Source organism: Barbatula barbatula (assembly GCF_947034865.1).
Source record: "Barbatula barbatula genome assembly, chromosome: 22".
Taxonomy (NCBI): Eukaryota; Metazoa; Chordata; class Actinopteri; order Cypriniformes; family Nemacheilidae; genus Barbatula; species Barbatula barbatula.
The window spans coordinates 21,009,169-21,025,554 of record NC_136785.1 but is presented as its reverse complement, the minus strand read 5'-3'; the positions used below and the strand labels follow the sequence as shown (position 1 = coordinate 21,025,554).

At 40.6% G+C, this 16,386-nt stretch overlaps 1 protein-coding gene across 2 annotated transcripts in view; it reads right to left on the bottom strand.

The window, feature by feature from the left end:
• The window catches only part of LOC306910865 (E3 ubiquitin-protein ligase rnf213-alpha-like), a 99,334-nt gene extending 91,942 nt beyond the window's left edge, over positions 1–7,392 (bottom strand). Inside the window, exon 1 of one of the 2 annotated variants that reach the window (XM_079485744.1) lies at positions 7,228–7,392. The gene's annotated coding sequence lies outside the window, so the exon portion shown is untranslated. The remainder of the gene's footprint in view (positions 1–7,227) is intronic. The other variant, XM_079485745.1, reaches the window with a different exon arrangement.
• Between the last annotated feature and the right edge of the window lie 8,994 nt (positions 7,393–16,386).

Here is a 16,386-nt window from a genome sequence, read left to right as displayed (position 1 = left end):
CTAACGCGGTTCAGGCGACGGAAGCCTACATTTTCCACAACAGAGAGAGGCTGATTATCTAATACAATAAATTCCACAACTTTTCCTGTGATTTTCTGAAGTTTTTCTTGCCTTTGAAATAATTCCTGCAAGGTTTGGTGCTTTAATTCGTCCTTTTTGGGTTTCGCTTGTACAAACTCTTCGTGATCTTTTCCGTGATGCTTCTGAAGATGTTTGATTAAATGTGTCGTGTTGTAACGTGCAACAGTACTTACACACTGGCAGCTGTGCTGCTTTCTGTTGTTTCAAGCGTGAAATATTTCCACATCTGCGACATCTTCAACGCGCTGAAATTTCCATATAGGCATAAAGTTGGGTCCTGAAAGGTCTCCCCGCTAAACTCGCCTGTCGGGCCATTACGCAAAATAAATTTCAAAGTATTTAATTAATATTTTAAGTGGGAATAAATGCATTTTTCTCAAATTAAACGAACGTTTTCTATTTACTTAAATAGAGCTCCCCGTTCAACAATTGCTGGTAATTTGGTATCGGATTTGGATCGGTTGTGCGGACTCGCACATGATCGATACCCGATCCATTCAAAAAGGTATGGATCGGAGCCAAATCCGATCCAGAGTATCGGATCGGTACATCCCTAGTATTTCCGGTGCTGCTCTTTCTTGGTTTTCTTCCTATCTCTCTGACAGGCTATTCTACATTTCACTTCAGGATTTCCACTCACCTACTGTCCCACTGAAGCACGGTGTCCCCCAAGGATCCGTTCTAGGGACTTTATTATTCATAATTTATATAATACCTCTTGGTCAGATCCTCGGTTTTAATTATAATTTTTATGCTGATGACATTCAAATATTTACTACCTGTACATCAATTCTATTACACCCGACAAAATCTCTACTTGTGTGCATGAAATAAAAGATTGTCTTCATTCAAAAAACATGGACAAAACTGAGATTATTTTCACCGGACCTCTGTCAGTCACTAATAAAATTCCTACCAATTTCACCTGTGAGATCGCTGGCTCTCATATCAAACCATCTAGTACTGTTAAAAATCTCGGATTAATGATGTCACTAAATCAGCATTCTTTCATCTACGTCGTATCGCTCAGCTCCGTCGCTTCATTAGTGTCTCAGACGCTGAAACTATCATCCATGCTTTTGTCACATCACGCCTTGATTACTGCAATGCACTTTTCATTGGCTTATCTGTTAGCCCCATTTCCAAATTGCAATATATTCAAAACTCTGCTGCTAGAATACTCACCCACACCAAGCGTTCTGCACATATCACCCCAATTCTGCATGATCTTCACTGGCTTCCTGTGGCTTACCGTATTAAATTTAACATTTTCCTTCTCACTTTTAAATCTCTGCATGGCTTGGCTCCCCCTTATCTCTTAAACCTGCTCCTCCCTTACACTCCGACTCGCACTTTACGATCCTCTGACTCTTGCCTTCTCGTTGTCCCTCGGCATCGCCTTGCTTCAATGGGGGGCCGATCATTTAGCGTTGTTGCACCCAAAATGTGGAACTCTCTCCCCCGATCTCTCTGTTCTGTTAACACTATTTCTGAATTCAAATCCATGCTCAAAACTCACTAATTTTCTAAATGTCATAATTCTTAAGTTTATTTTTTTATATATATATGTGCTGCCCCATTCATCTAATTCTCATCTACTGTTGTTTTGTCTGCTGTCTTTGTCAACTGCCTTTATTGTTGTTTGTTTATTGTAAAGCATCCTTGAGCTCTGGAAAGGCGCTATATAAATAAAACGTATTATTATTATTATTAATGAAGATCAACCAAGACATCACTCCAGTGGTCCGGCCCCCTCGCCAAATACATGTGGCAATGCGGGACAAAGTAGAAGCAGAGTTGAAAAACATGACAAAAATGGCATTTCAGAGCTCACACAGTGGGACGTCCTCAAGTCATCACACATAAGAAAAACACTGACAAGATCCGTATATGCAACGATCCACGAGATTTGACTGAAGCCCTTATGCACCCTCACCATCCTATGCGCACAGGGGAGGAAGTAGCTTCACAAATGTCCAACGCAAGTGTCTTCTCGGTGCTTGACGCTAAAAGCTCATTTTGGCAAATTAAGCTAGACCATGACTCTTCCATGTGCACCGCTTTCGCAACACCCATTGGCAGATATAGTTTTTTAATTCGGCATCGGAGGTGTTCCAGCGGGAAATGGAACAGATCTTCACAGGCTTTCCATGTGCCATAATTGTAGACGACATCATCGTTGGAGGCAAAGGGGAGAAGGAGCATGATGAGAACTTAAGGAAGCAGCGTGTCTACAGAAAGATCAGCCTATTAGCTGTGCCTCACGCACTCTCACTGAAACGGAAATGAGGTATGCTCAAATTGAACAAGAGCTACTGGCGGTGGTCTACATCTATGGGAAATCGGTCTTGGTGGAAACAGACCATCAACTCCTTGTCACGATTCTGAACAAACCTCTAAATTCTGCTCCAGTACGACTCCAGCGAATGATACTGAAGCTGCAAAAGTTAAATCTGACTCTTACTTACAAAAAAGGAAAGCAGCTCTATTTGGCTGGTACACTGTCACGTGCTCCCAGAAAGGTGACAATGGAAGATCTCATAGACAAGGAGGAGTTCGAGGTGATGGCTGTCCAAGTGATTTCAGTCAATTGGCTACAAGAGCTCAGAGAACACACTGACAAAGACAGCTCTCTACAAAGTCTGTGCAACACCATCAAGCACGGCTGGCCGAAGAAAATTCAGAGTGTTCCAGTGCAACTGACAAAAAAAATCCTTTCAGGGATGAGCTCAGTATTGAGGATGGCATCATCACAAAGGGAACAAGAGCTGTAGTTCCTCACAGCCTACAGAGTGAATATCTACAGATCTTGCACAAAGTTCATGCAGGAGCCGAAGCGACCAAACGCAGAGCACGCAATGCCGTTTTCTGGCTGACTATGACACAGGACATCGACAATTTTGTGCAGTCCTGCAGCATATGCAATGCTTTGAGGCGTCATCAACAAAAGGAGCCATTGCACCTACACGAGATCCCAGAACTGCGTTGGTCTGTTGTTGCCACTGACTTATTTGACTGGAACAGCCAACAGTACCTAGTGCTGGTAGATTCTTATTCTGGATGGTTTGAAATTAATCCACTTAGAAACTTGTCTTCACAAACTGAAGAGGCACTTCTCTGTGCATGGAATTCCCCAAAAGCTCTTCACCGATAATGGCACTCAGTACACGAGCCAGATTTTCAGAGACTTTGCAAGTTCACGGGACTTCTGTCACATCACTAGTAGTCCTGAACCACTAAGAGGGATGGGACAGACTTGTATTTGAATCTGTTGAACATCCGCAACATTCTTCAGGATAAGATACCTCTGTTCACCAGCACAGAGACTGATGTCTAGGGTAACACGTACCAACATGCCAATCAGCAAGCAGATGCTGAAGCCAAGGTCAAAGGCTACTGTGAAAGAGACAAATGCACAAAAGGTTCTATGATAAAAGGAGCAAGCCACTCTCTCCTCCACATGACATTTACATTTTACATTACATGAATCCCAAGTAGTAAGGATGCAGACGGACACAACAAGATTGGAGTTGTAAAGAGCACTCTCACCGAGCCCAGATCGTATGTTGTGTTTACCAACGGTAAAGAGTACAGGAGAAATCGTAGACATCTACTCCCTGTAAAAGAACCCTTCCAACACTGCACACAATCCAAACTGGACGATTTGTTGTCACAACTCAATTCTGTGCCGGACAGCGACAATGTATCTAAAGATGCTGTACATACTGAAGAAAACATTCCAGCTGAGCCAAAAGATAAAAAGTTGCCATACCGTACTAGATATTGTCGGGTTTCCAAGCCTAATCCTAAATACTCTGTTTAACTACCCATGTTGTTGGGAATGTAACTTAAAAACATGTTATTGAAAGGAGTAATTCTGATATTTTTGTTGTCATTTTCAGTTTAGAGCTGCAACTAACGATTATTTTAATAATCGATTAATCTGTCGATTATTTGTTCGATTAATCGATGAATCGGATACAAATTTTTAAAGCATTCATTTTCAACCCTTTATTGAAAAATAGAACTGACATTGCAAAACATATTTCAAAAGCTTTATTATTACTTATTATATTATTATTACAGCTGGCTGTGGTTTACATGATGCATTTCCCATCAAGAAGCCTCTCATGGTTTGCTGTTTTTTTCTGGAATTTTTTCGGGTCTCTCTGATGGTCTTTCCTCTACCTCCGCTCTGCTTTTTTAATATATTTTTTCTCCGTTATGCTGCGCGGCGCGATCAACTTTTTTTAGTCCTGTGACACACTAGATGCGTGGCGTGAGCGTCTCAGAAGCCTGGCGTGACCGTTTTTAAATCGGCTCCCATGTTAACAGGTTAGAGCTTGCACACTGCCTGCGTGAGACGAGCCGCACGGAAAACGCGTGCATGCTAGGAATTGAATCGACGCCAATTGTCACGAGACACGCAAGCGTGTTGGAAGCGTTTCCAGGCAAAATAGAATAGGAAAAGATGTTTATATGTAATTTTGTACACGAATACATATTAATGAATGCCATTTTGATGTTTGAAAGCTAATCATCATTTATTTGAACGTATTTTCAAATTGAATTTCATTAAACCAACATCTACACGTTACGGGGTTTACATGTCCACTGTAGAAAACATCAGGACTTAAATCATGTTTATAATGCATTTTTGGAGAAACAACAAGTGAATATTGAAATAAATTATACATTAATATTCCTATTAAGTATGAGATATTATTACTAAAATGTTGCAAATGAATACTCCAATCAACTACTTTTTTCCATAAAATCTTCCTCCAAGAAAATGCTTAGGCTATATCCAATGAAAAGATACATTGCATTGAATGGGAATATTAATTTATGTCCATCTTAAACACATATTGCATAAAGTAAACTCGTGCATCAATTGATTACGTTACATCTTTAATTACATATCTGAGAATCATCTTAATACGTATTGTGGTTCGTATTGAACCCCAAAATGTATTGGTGACTGAATTATTTTTGTTTTTTATGCTCTTAACAATGTGATTAAAAATGGAAAAAAAGATGACACACTACAATAACAACGTAGTCTAGTGTGTCATCTGAGTGACGGTCCAACATCAGGTAATAAAGCTACAAAACATTTGGAAATGTTATTTAAATAAACAGACAGCCTACTTACTCATTTTTTCGGATTTTGGAAGGTGTAGGTTATGTGAAAAAAGTTTAAACTTGTCGTGAATACAAGACCCTTGTCTGTCGGCGGCCTCCCTCTATGTCACCTATAGCAGCAGCAGCGCGCCAGGGCCGCGTCAGGCACGGTGCTGGTGTGCAAAGATACAGAAAACACGACGCAGCCGCCACAGAGCTGACACGCAACTTAAACGCCACGCTCACCCCACTCAAACATGTGGCGCGCGTTATAGTCGCGCGATACAACGAATCGATAATGAAATTCGTTGCCAACGTTTTTAATAATCGATTTTTATCGATTTTATCGATTCGTTGTTGCAGCCCTATTTCAGTTATAATCTAAGTTTTACAATTTATAGATGTTACAAAGATGTTTATGAAATTAAAGAGTTTTCTTTTAAAGGGAAGTACAAAACTAAGGAAGGGGGATGTAGATAAATGATGATATGCAATCTAGTTGCATATAGGCTGTGTATTAGAAAGCTGTGTTCATATATGGTTCTGGAATGCCCCCTGGGGGTGGCACACATTTTGTATACTGGAGACACGTTTTCATACGGGCTCTCCAGGTGAGCTAATAAACATGTTGTTCTCCGGCATCCAAACGCCTCCATTTCTATAACAAACTACAAACACGGAACACAAAAGTAAGTTTCCCCCACTTCAAGCACTGAAATCTATCGAAATAATTACATCACGTTTAACATAAATATAAATGAGCGAATAGAAGCAGACAATGCACTACTGTTCATCTACACGCTGCCAATAGAGGCCGCTGTCGCGCAAGTTATTGCCCACAAAATGAAACGTAACTGCGTCCCACTTGTTATCATTGTGAATGATTAATTTATAGAAATTATCAATTGAATCATTGCGGGCAGACACGCGTACGTGTATACATATAAATGTATGAACATATTTATATATGACATACCATGTCTTTAACGTCATGTATTATAATCCAGGCCACATGACGTGTCTGAATTGCGAGCCTGTAACGTCAATACCGTCTTCTAATGTATTAAACAAGCAAAACGCTTAAAAAAAGCTTAACGATCGCGATCTGTGCATAATAACATAGTATTATACAATACATCTGCACCACAGACAGCCCAAAACAAACACGATATGACACAATAACAAGCAGGCTAACCAGAATTTAGCTTAGACAAGTTTACTTGAAGGAAGAAATAGACTGTGTGTGTCATTTAAACAGTAGCGATGATGTGATACATCCCGATCAGACCTATTCCTCCAGTCACATGCTAAAGCTAAACAAACACGGAACACAAAAGTAAGTTTCCCCCACTTCAAGCACTGAAATCTATCGAAATAATTACAGCACGTTTAACATAAATATAAATGAGCGAATAGAAGCAGACAATGCACTACTGTTCATCTACACGCTGCCAATAGAGGCCGCTGTCGCGCAAGTTATTGCCCACAAAATGAAACGTAACTGCGTCCCACTTGTTATCATTGTGAATGATTAATTTATAGAAATTATCAATTGAATCATTGCGGGCAGACACGCGTACGTGTATACATATAAATGTATGAACATATTTATATATGACATATCATGTCTTTAACGTCATGTATTATAATCCAGGCCACATGACGTGTCTGAATTGCGAGCATGTAAAGTCACTACCGTCTTCTAATGTATTAAACAAGCAAAACGCGTCTCGCATCTATCGATAGCTTAACGATCGCGATCTGTGCTTAATAACAGTATTATACAATACATCTGCACCACAGACAGCCCAAAACAAACACGATATGACACAATAACAAGCAGGCTAACCAGAATTTAGCTTAGACAAGTTTACTTGAAGGAAGAAATAGACTGTGTGTGTCATTTAAACAGTAGCGATGATGTGATACATCCCGATCAGACCTATTCCTCCAGTCACATGCTAAAGCTAAACAAACACGGAACACAAAAGCAAGTGGACGGTCAGCTTTGTGTCGTCTTACCTACAGTGTGTGTGTTATGACCACATGTATCTGACACTCAGCTGCTCTGATCCGATCCTCCGCTTAACTGAAGCGACTGAGGACGAGGAAGAAGAGGAGGAAGAGAAACAGAGCTCGCGCACTTCTCTCAACTTTCGTTTCGTTTCCTGAGAAGTGGGCGTGGCCATAGAACTCATGAGATGAAGCTGATAAATGAATAACTGACTGTTAAATGCTTCAATTATAAACGAATTCTTAAGGATCAAACTGTTGGCTATATACGGGGCTAAAGGCTCCATGATTAGATTGTAAACTATATGTTTATGTCCGTGTCTTTTTGCTCTCAGTGATCTCCGCGTTGCAATAACATGTTCAAAACGTTACCAAAATATAACCAGACATTTTGGTGTATACTAAACATCTAATGACTGAGAACCTTAAGCTGTTGAAATCTTTGTTAAAGCCGACTTTCAATGTGTTTTTGTTAGCAATGTGTTTTTGAGAACTAATTATTTAATAATTGCATAATTGTTAATAGTTGCATAATTAAAAAGAATTGTTGTTTCATATTCGGTCGTTTGCACTGACAACTCTTCTAAGCACCTCCTGTGAGATGTTTAAGAATCTGTATATTAATTTAACGAATATATTAATAAAACGAATCGCCGTAAACACATCGACGCTTGGGGGGGGGGGCACTGAGATTAGAACCGGCAACCTTCTGATCACAAGCCCAACTCTCTAACCACCAGGCCACAACTGACCCGCAGACCGTCACCACCTGGTCCCCTGACTAACGTGTGGTATTTTTCCTTCTCTAACAGAGACCAGCGGGTGACGAACCTACACACCGTCCGACTCGACGCAACGTCCGAGTCCATGCTACGTCCGTTGCTACACAGCACCTGCAGGTGGACCCCCTCCAGTTAGATTGGCATCTATTAGCTATATAGGAAAAATACTGTAACAGTAACTTAAGATATTGATCTTACAACAGTTAAAATCAAATATTACCTTTTGTGTTTCATTTTGACTTGGGAAAGAGTTCTTTTGGCTCCAGAAGGATTACACCTTATAAAACAAGAGGCTTCCTTGAACCGCCCCCTTAACGTGGTGGAGAGTGACCCTATGAGCTATGTTGTCTGGGGCTATATTCCCCTGATAGGGTCTCCCAAGGCAAACAGGTCCTAGGCGACGGGTCAGACTAAGAGTGGTTCAAAAAAACCCTTATGATGAAAAAGATTTCAAGGACCGTGACGTCGCACGGTATTGGGCGCATCCGGGGCACCACCCTAGAGCCAGGGCCGGGGTCGGTGCACGTATGCGAGCCCCTGGTGGCCGGGCATTTCCCCACGGGGTTCGGCCGGGCTCAGCCCAAAGGAGCGACGTGGGGCCGCTTCCCATTGGGCTCACCACGTGCGGGAGGGACCATTGGGGATTGGTGCATAGTGGATCGGGCTGCAGACTAGAACTAGACTGTTCACTGAAGGAGCTGGACTGTAAGCTGAAAAATTAAATTGGAGATCAAACAGCTGGAAAAAACTGATCTCAGTGTGTGAACTTTTTTTTAACAAGTAACCCTTTAGTATGAACACTTTGATTGTTTATTGATGTAATTTTCTCTTGCTCTTTTTCTTCCTCCACATGACCAATAAAACTGTTTGAGACCTATCTGCAGTGTCAGTGTGCTTTTATTAAGTAAAATATTGTGTCGTGATTGCATCTCTGACAGCTGCGCCAGCTGGGTGGTCAAGTGTGATGGGGAAGAAGCTGGTTTTGTGGTGGTTCTCGCTCCTTTCTGATAGTGGCTATATTGTGCAGACTGGTACATGCAGCCACTATCTGTGATAGCTGTGGTGACACTCTAAAACGACTAAGGCAGTTGAAACGTGCCTTTAGGATGCCAAAAGTCATCTCGATCTTGACACTGGTTTTACTGAGGGCCACATTGAAGCGGTTTTGTGGCTATTTATGTACCCCTGCAGAGCGAGGACCAACTTGCGAATGGTTGGACAGACCGTGTTTTCCCCTAGATTCTCTGCATCACCGACCACATACAAGTATGTACCACTTGCAAAAAAATGCAACACAATACATACCATTTGCGGTACAGTAAGGGCATGACTTCAACGAGTCACATTTGTTATGTGAGGCTCAAGAAGTTTGCAAAGATAAGACATTCCTTCCACGGAAAATCTGTATCTTTCGTACAAGTAACTATCAGGAAAGTCAAGGGGATTTTGTCTGTCCCTAAAAACTCTTTCTCTACGAAGTGCTCGTCTAACAATTTGCACGAGATGTCCACAGGATTTGTGAGAAAAGGTGAAGCCATTGCAACAGAGAACAGGCGCTGGGAATTAGTTACGTCATCTATATGTTTCTTTGCTCACAGCTGATTGGTCAAACTTCAGTCTGAGATCTCGAATACAGAACATAACCTGGCCCGGAGCAGGTTAGCCGTGCAGCGTTAGATACCATGGCGACGAACACAGATTAAAGCCGAGCTACTTTCATGGTACCTAAAACCCAGGGTTGGCTCAAACTAAACTGAAACATAGCTGGCTAGCCACCTAAACCAGCTTCATGGTACAGGCCCCTGGCTTTTTATGTACAGAGATTCCTTGAATATATAATAACCACTTAAATATATAAAATATTTTAAGAATAGCCTATTTAATAAAATATGTATAGTAAGATAGACCTAGTAAATATTATATTATGTAACTTTTTTATGTTTAACGTTTATTGGACAGCTATATTGCCTAATTTCGGCTGAACATAATAGCTGTGTCATTTCGGAGAAGCCTTTTTTTGTCAGTATGATAGACGTGGATTCTCAAAGGAATCATAATGAGAACAATCTGGTAGGTTTATGTCAAAACATAAATCATTGTTTCATTGAATGTACATGTATTGTGTGCCTCACCGGTGTCGATCCAGACTCCAAAAGTATCAGGGGCGAAGTGACCCTCTAACGTCCTATTTTGTTTGGGAGATTTTTTGCATTTTCATTTTTTTTTAAATGTATCCTCAGAATAGTTAAAAACTGGTTGACTTTTGTTGCAATTGCTGTATCTCAAGTTCGCAAAAAAATTGCCTTTATTCAATGTGGTGTGGCAGGCATAAAGCAAGACGGACACAGAACTTCCAACTTTGAGCCCCGAAGGGTGATTTATTGAGGCACAGTGAGTAATTGTAAGTGAGAGGAGTCGTGGGGAATTAGCTCTGCGTACTTCCGGGTTGTGGGGTGCTCGTGCCTCGTAGGTGAAAGTTGTGAAGTGTTGCGTGTTCCGTGAAGTGTGCCTGGGGATCATCAGCCGCTGGTCTCTGAAACATGGACAAAACCACACATTAAACATCAACAGATTCAATGGAGGACCAAGCTCACCCTTTCCTCTTCTTCCTCTGGTTATAAAGGGTGAGCTTGATTGGGACCAGGTGTTGACGATCCGCAGGTGTGGCGGCTTAATTGCACCGTTGCCATGGCGACGCTGATTGGCCACTGGCCCGCTCGCCACAGTGGTCTTAAAAAATGGGAAGAATAGTTTAGGCTATAACACATAGACAATGACTCACAGGGACTGAAATGAATAGGTGGAAGTCTTTAAACAGGCAGTAAGCACACAGACACAAACATGCACCCAAACATACGCGGACTGCGCTTAAGGCAAACTGAAAATAAAGTTAAATAAAAATGCTAAAGTATTTAATTAATTAATATAAAAAATATATAAATACTTTTACAGGCCCAATAACGAAAGCGCACCGCAGGTCATGTAATAACATCCAACCAATCAGCATCCATTAAAAACTTGCGTTTTATTTTGCGACACGCAAAAAATTCAGAATTAAATCTACTAGCAAATCAATAAATATTTTTCTGAAGGGTCATCTTCAAAATGTTTTTTCTGAGGTTAGATACTTTGTTAGATTTCTTTGCCATTCTAGGGTATAGCTCATCAAAAAACATCAATGACATTATAGAAAGCAATCTCATTATGCGACTTTAGTTTGTTTCCCCATTGTTTTTTTCCCCGCCCTTTTTACACGTATTACGTAATGTGCCACATTTTCCCACATAAAAGCTCTGTGTTTTTAAATTGCTGTCATTCTCGTCGATCACTGATGTTTACTGCACACATAAATACCGTTAAAATCCTGCAACATTACCGCCTTTTGAGAGGATGAAGCAAATTTACATTTATTCATTTGACAGACGCTTTTATCCAAAGCGACTTACAGGTAGTTTTATACAGTGTCACATTACTGCAGAGCAATCAGGGGTAAGGTGTCTTTCTCAAGGGCCCTTCAGTCATGACCTGCTGGCAGTGACATTCAAACCTTCTGATCACAAACCCAACGCTCTAACCATTAGACCACAGCTGACCCAGACTAATCGGTCAGAATAATGAGAAACGTCTTACAATGCTAAATATCTATATAGTGTCTGTTTAAATGTGACTTCTAATATATTGGTCTTTATTTTTCAGGTCTTTCTGGTCTGTTCGATCACTTCTCGTTACAGTAAGTGAATATTATTCTGTATTATATCCGTATATTTCGGATTATAACCTGGAAATTGAAGAATGTACTGTTACCCCAACAAATACGGTAAAGGATCTAAGCGTTATATTAGACAGAAATACATTTACATCTCAAATGTCACAAAAACAGCTTTTTTCCACCTAAGAAATGTTGCCAAGTGATGAAATATTCTGTGTGTTGCTGACGCGGAGAAGCTTATTCATGCATTTATGACCTCAAGACTTGACTACTGTAATGCGCTACTTAGTGTTTGTCCTGCATCATCAATAAACAAACTACAGTTAGTTCAGAAAACACCATCACATAACCCCAATGTTATCAACCCTTCACTGGCTACACATTAATTAAATTCAATTAAATTTTATTTATATAGCGCTTTCACAATTTGCATTGTTCCAAAGCAGCTTTACAGGGGAAAAACGAAAAACCCAAGAAAGGGTCAAACACACTACATGGTGTAATAAATCCAATTATTCTAGCAAATAATATCTAATGTCCGCATCTCCTGGTGGTTTATTTAGCATATTTAGCATGAAGTGAATGCTTGGCTGAAAATATGTGTCTTTAATCTAAATTTAAATTGGGCGAGTGTGTCTGATCCTCGAATAGTGTCAGGAAGGCTATTCCAGAGTTTAGGTGCTACGTATGAGAAAGCTCGACCCCCTTTGGTGGATTTAGTTATTCTAGGTGTTATCAAAAGAGTTTTGAGATCTTAGAGAGTGTGATGGGTTGTAGTGTGATAGAAGCTCTGTTAGGTAGGTAGGGGCTAAACCCTTTAAGGCTTTATACGTGATTAAAAGAACTTTAAAGTCAATACGATACTTAATGTGTATCCAGTGAAGGGTTGATAACATTGGGGTTATGTGATCGTATTTTCTGGATCTGGTTAGAACTCTGGCAGCTGTGTTCTGAACTAACTGTAGTTTGTTTATTGATGATGCAGGACAAACACTAAGTAGCGCATTACAGTAGTCAAGTCTTGAGGTCATAAATGCATGAATAAGCTTCTCCGCGTCAGCAACACACAGAATATTTCATCACTTGGCCACATTTCTTAGGTGGAAAAAGGCTGTTTTTGTGACATTTGAGATGTGATTTCGAAATGACAGGTTGCTGTCTAATATAACGCCTAAATCTTTTACTGTATTTGTTGGAGTAACAGTGCATCCTTCAACTTGCAGTTTATAATCAGAAATATTTGGTTTGCGTGTCTTTGGTCCGATAAGTAATATTTCTGTTTTATTAGAATTTAAAAGAAGGAAATTACAGGTCATCCAATGTTTTATATCTTCAATGCACTCTGATAATTTGGATAGCTGGGAGGAATCATCTGGTCTTGATGAGATATATAGCTGAGTATCATCTGCATAGCAATGGAAGCTAATTCCATGTTTTTTAATAATGTTTCCGAGGGGAAGCATGTATATGGAGAACAGCACGGGTCCCAGAACCGATCCCTGAGGTAATCCATAATTTACTTGCGTTAGATTGGATGAGTCCCCATTTAAATGGACAAATTGATGTCTGTCTGACAAGTAAGATCTAACCCATTGTAGTGCCTGTCCCTCAATATAGGTATAATTGTGTAAGCGATCTAGAAGTATGTTATGGTCTACGGTATCGAACGCAGCACTAAGGTCAAGCAGGACCAGGAGTGAGATGTTACCTTTATCTGATGCTATAAGCAGGTCGTTTGTAATTTTAACGAGCGCAGTTTCAGTGCTATGATGAGATCTAAAGCATGACTGAAATTTTTCGTGTATGTCGTTATTTTGTAAGAAAGAGCACAACTGAGTGCACACTACTTCTTCTAGAATTTTAGACAGGTATGGGAGACTTGAAATCGGTCTATAGTTTCCAAGTTCATTTGGATCTAAGTTAGGTTTCTTGATTAGAGGCTTAATGACGGCCATCTTAAAGGGTCCTGGGACATGGCCTAGATTAATTGACGAGTTGATAATGTTGTAAATGGGCTCAATTGCAACAGGTAGTAGCTCTTTTAATAATTTAGTTGGTATGGGGTCTAATAAGCAAGTTGTAGGTTTAGAAGTTGCGATAAGTTGAATTAAATCTTCCTGTTTTATAGGTGTAAAACGCTGGAGCCTTTGTTTTGGAGCGATGGTTGGTGCTAATTCATAGGAAAGATTTGGAGGTTGAGTATTTACAATTTTGTCACGAATGTTTTCGATTTTCTCTGTAAAAAATTTCATGAATTCATTGCTACCGAGGTGCGGCGGAATAGCCAGGTCAGGTGGTGTCTGTTTATTTGTTAATTTAGCGACTGTGCTAAATAGAAACCTTGGATTGTTTTAGTTGGTTTCTATGAGGTTACGAAGGTGCTCAGACTTTGCTGCTTTTAGTGCCTTTTTATAACAATTTGCACTCTCTTTCCACGCCATTTTAAAGACTTCTAATTGCTATTTTATCCATTTGCGCTCTAGTTTGCGAGTTTCTCTTTTAAGGGCGCGAGTGGTGCTATTGTACCATGGTGCAATATTTTCTCATTAATCTTTTTTCACTTCGTAGGAGCAACAGCTTCTAATGTATTAGAGAAAATAGTACCCAATTTCCTGGTCATGACATCGAGCGATTCTTTATTTATTGGTATGGTTATTAAAGGAGTCAGATCTGGCAAGCTCTTTGCGAAACTATCTTTAGTAGCGGAGGTGATTGTTCTACCCTGTCGATAACGAGTTAAAGGGCTGATTCCTGACGTGCGCAAAGTACCCGTTATAAGATAGTGATCGGTGACATTGTTGCTTTGAGGCATAGTATCTATATTGGTTAGATCGGCTTCGTGAGATATAATCAGGTCTGGTGTATGATTAAATTGATGAGTGGGTCCTTTACTGTGTTGTATTACCCCAAAAGATTGTAGTAGTTCTGTAAACGCCAGTGCTAATGCATCGGTAGCGCTATCTACGTGGATATTAAAATCTCAGACAATTAGAATTTTATCAACGTTAACCAATAGGTCCGATAGGAAGTCCGCAAACTCTGTCAGAAAATCAGTATAGGGACCAGGTGGTCTATACACCGTAGCCAATGCAAAAGAAAGCAATGTTTTTTTACTTTTGTTAGGAATAATTATGTTCAACGCAAGCACTTCAAATGATTTAAATTGATGCTCTGTTCTCTGAGTTACAGTAAGAAAGTTTCTAAATATTGTAGCGACGCCGCCACCCCGACCAACCGGACATGGCTCATGCATATAACAGTAGCTTGGTGGGGTACACTCATTTAGGCTGAAATAATCATTTGGTTTAAGCCAGGTCTCGGTAAGACAGAGTATATCAAAACTGTTGTCCGTGATCATTTCATTTACAAGTACTGCCTTTGAATTTAGTGATCTAATATTAAGTAGGCCGAACTTTATAAATTGGTTTTGGTTGTTTATTACATTGTCTTCAGGTTTAATCACGATCAGATTTGTTCTCTGACTTTTGCCAAATTTTTTACTTTGTAGTATTATTCGGGGGACACATATAGTCTCTATATATTTGGAAGCAGTAACATTTATAGCAGTTGAGGCGCACATACTATGGTTAAAGTTTTGACTTACCTGAGGGAGACTTACCTGAGGGAGACATAGTCAACAGGTGCGTAGCGCCTTCGAGATGTTGTCGGACAGGAGAGCCGCTCCAATGCTGCTGGGGTGCAGGCCGTCGGGGCGGAAGAGCCAAGGTCGCTCCCAGAACAGATCAAAATTATTTACAAAGAGCAGCTTCTGTTCAATACACCATGACATCAACCATTGATTAAGCAAAAAAAGTCTACTGAACTTATCATTCCCTCGTCGGTAGGTAGGCAGCGGTCCTGATACGATAATCCTCGCTGTGGGCGATGCGTTGCGTACAGTCTCGATCAGACTCCTGAAGTCCCTCTTCAGGATCTCCGACTGCCGCATTCTGACGTCGTTCACTCCCGCGTGCAGCACGACAGCTTCGACGTTAGCGCTGTCTGTTATGAATCACAGAGGAGAACCCAAGCGCAGGCAGCAGGGATGAAGGGGTTTTAACAAGACTTTAATAATAAATAACAAAACAAACACCCACAATGGGGACAAACACTAAATAAACTATAATACAAACACTGAAAACAAACACTTCCCACATGGGGGGCAAAAACAAACTACTAACTTAACACAGAGACTATCAAAACCAAGACCAAGACCAAGACCAAGACCAAGACCAAGACCAAGACCAAGACCAAGACCAAGACCAAGACCAAGACCAAGACCAAGACCAAGACCAAGACCAAGACCAAGACCAAGACCAAGGGAACTAGGAACTCTAACATTCAAGGAAGGTAACATGCACAGGCAAGGTAACACATACAACGAACGAGCACAGGACAATGAACACAAGGATATTTTAAAGGGAGACAGACAGAGGATAATTAACAAGGGTCAGGTGCGGGTACTGAAACACACAGGGAAGGTTAACGAGGAAACGAGATGGCGGGAACAAAGACACGGACCTGAGAGAGAGCAAGAAAGCCGATCGAACCAACATCTCTCTCTCACATAAAACATAAGACTTTGTCATGAATCTACCTCAAGACCAAGAATAGACATGACATGAAGGCAGATTCATGACAGCTGTCCTTCAGGATCGCAGGTACCCTAACCCTATA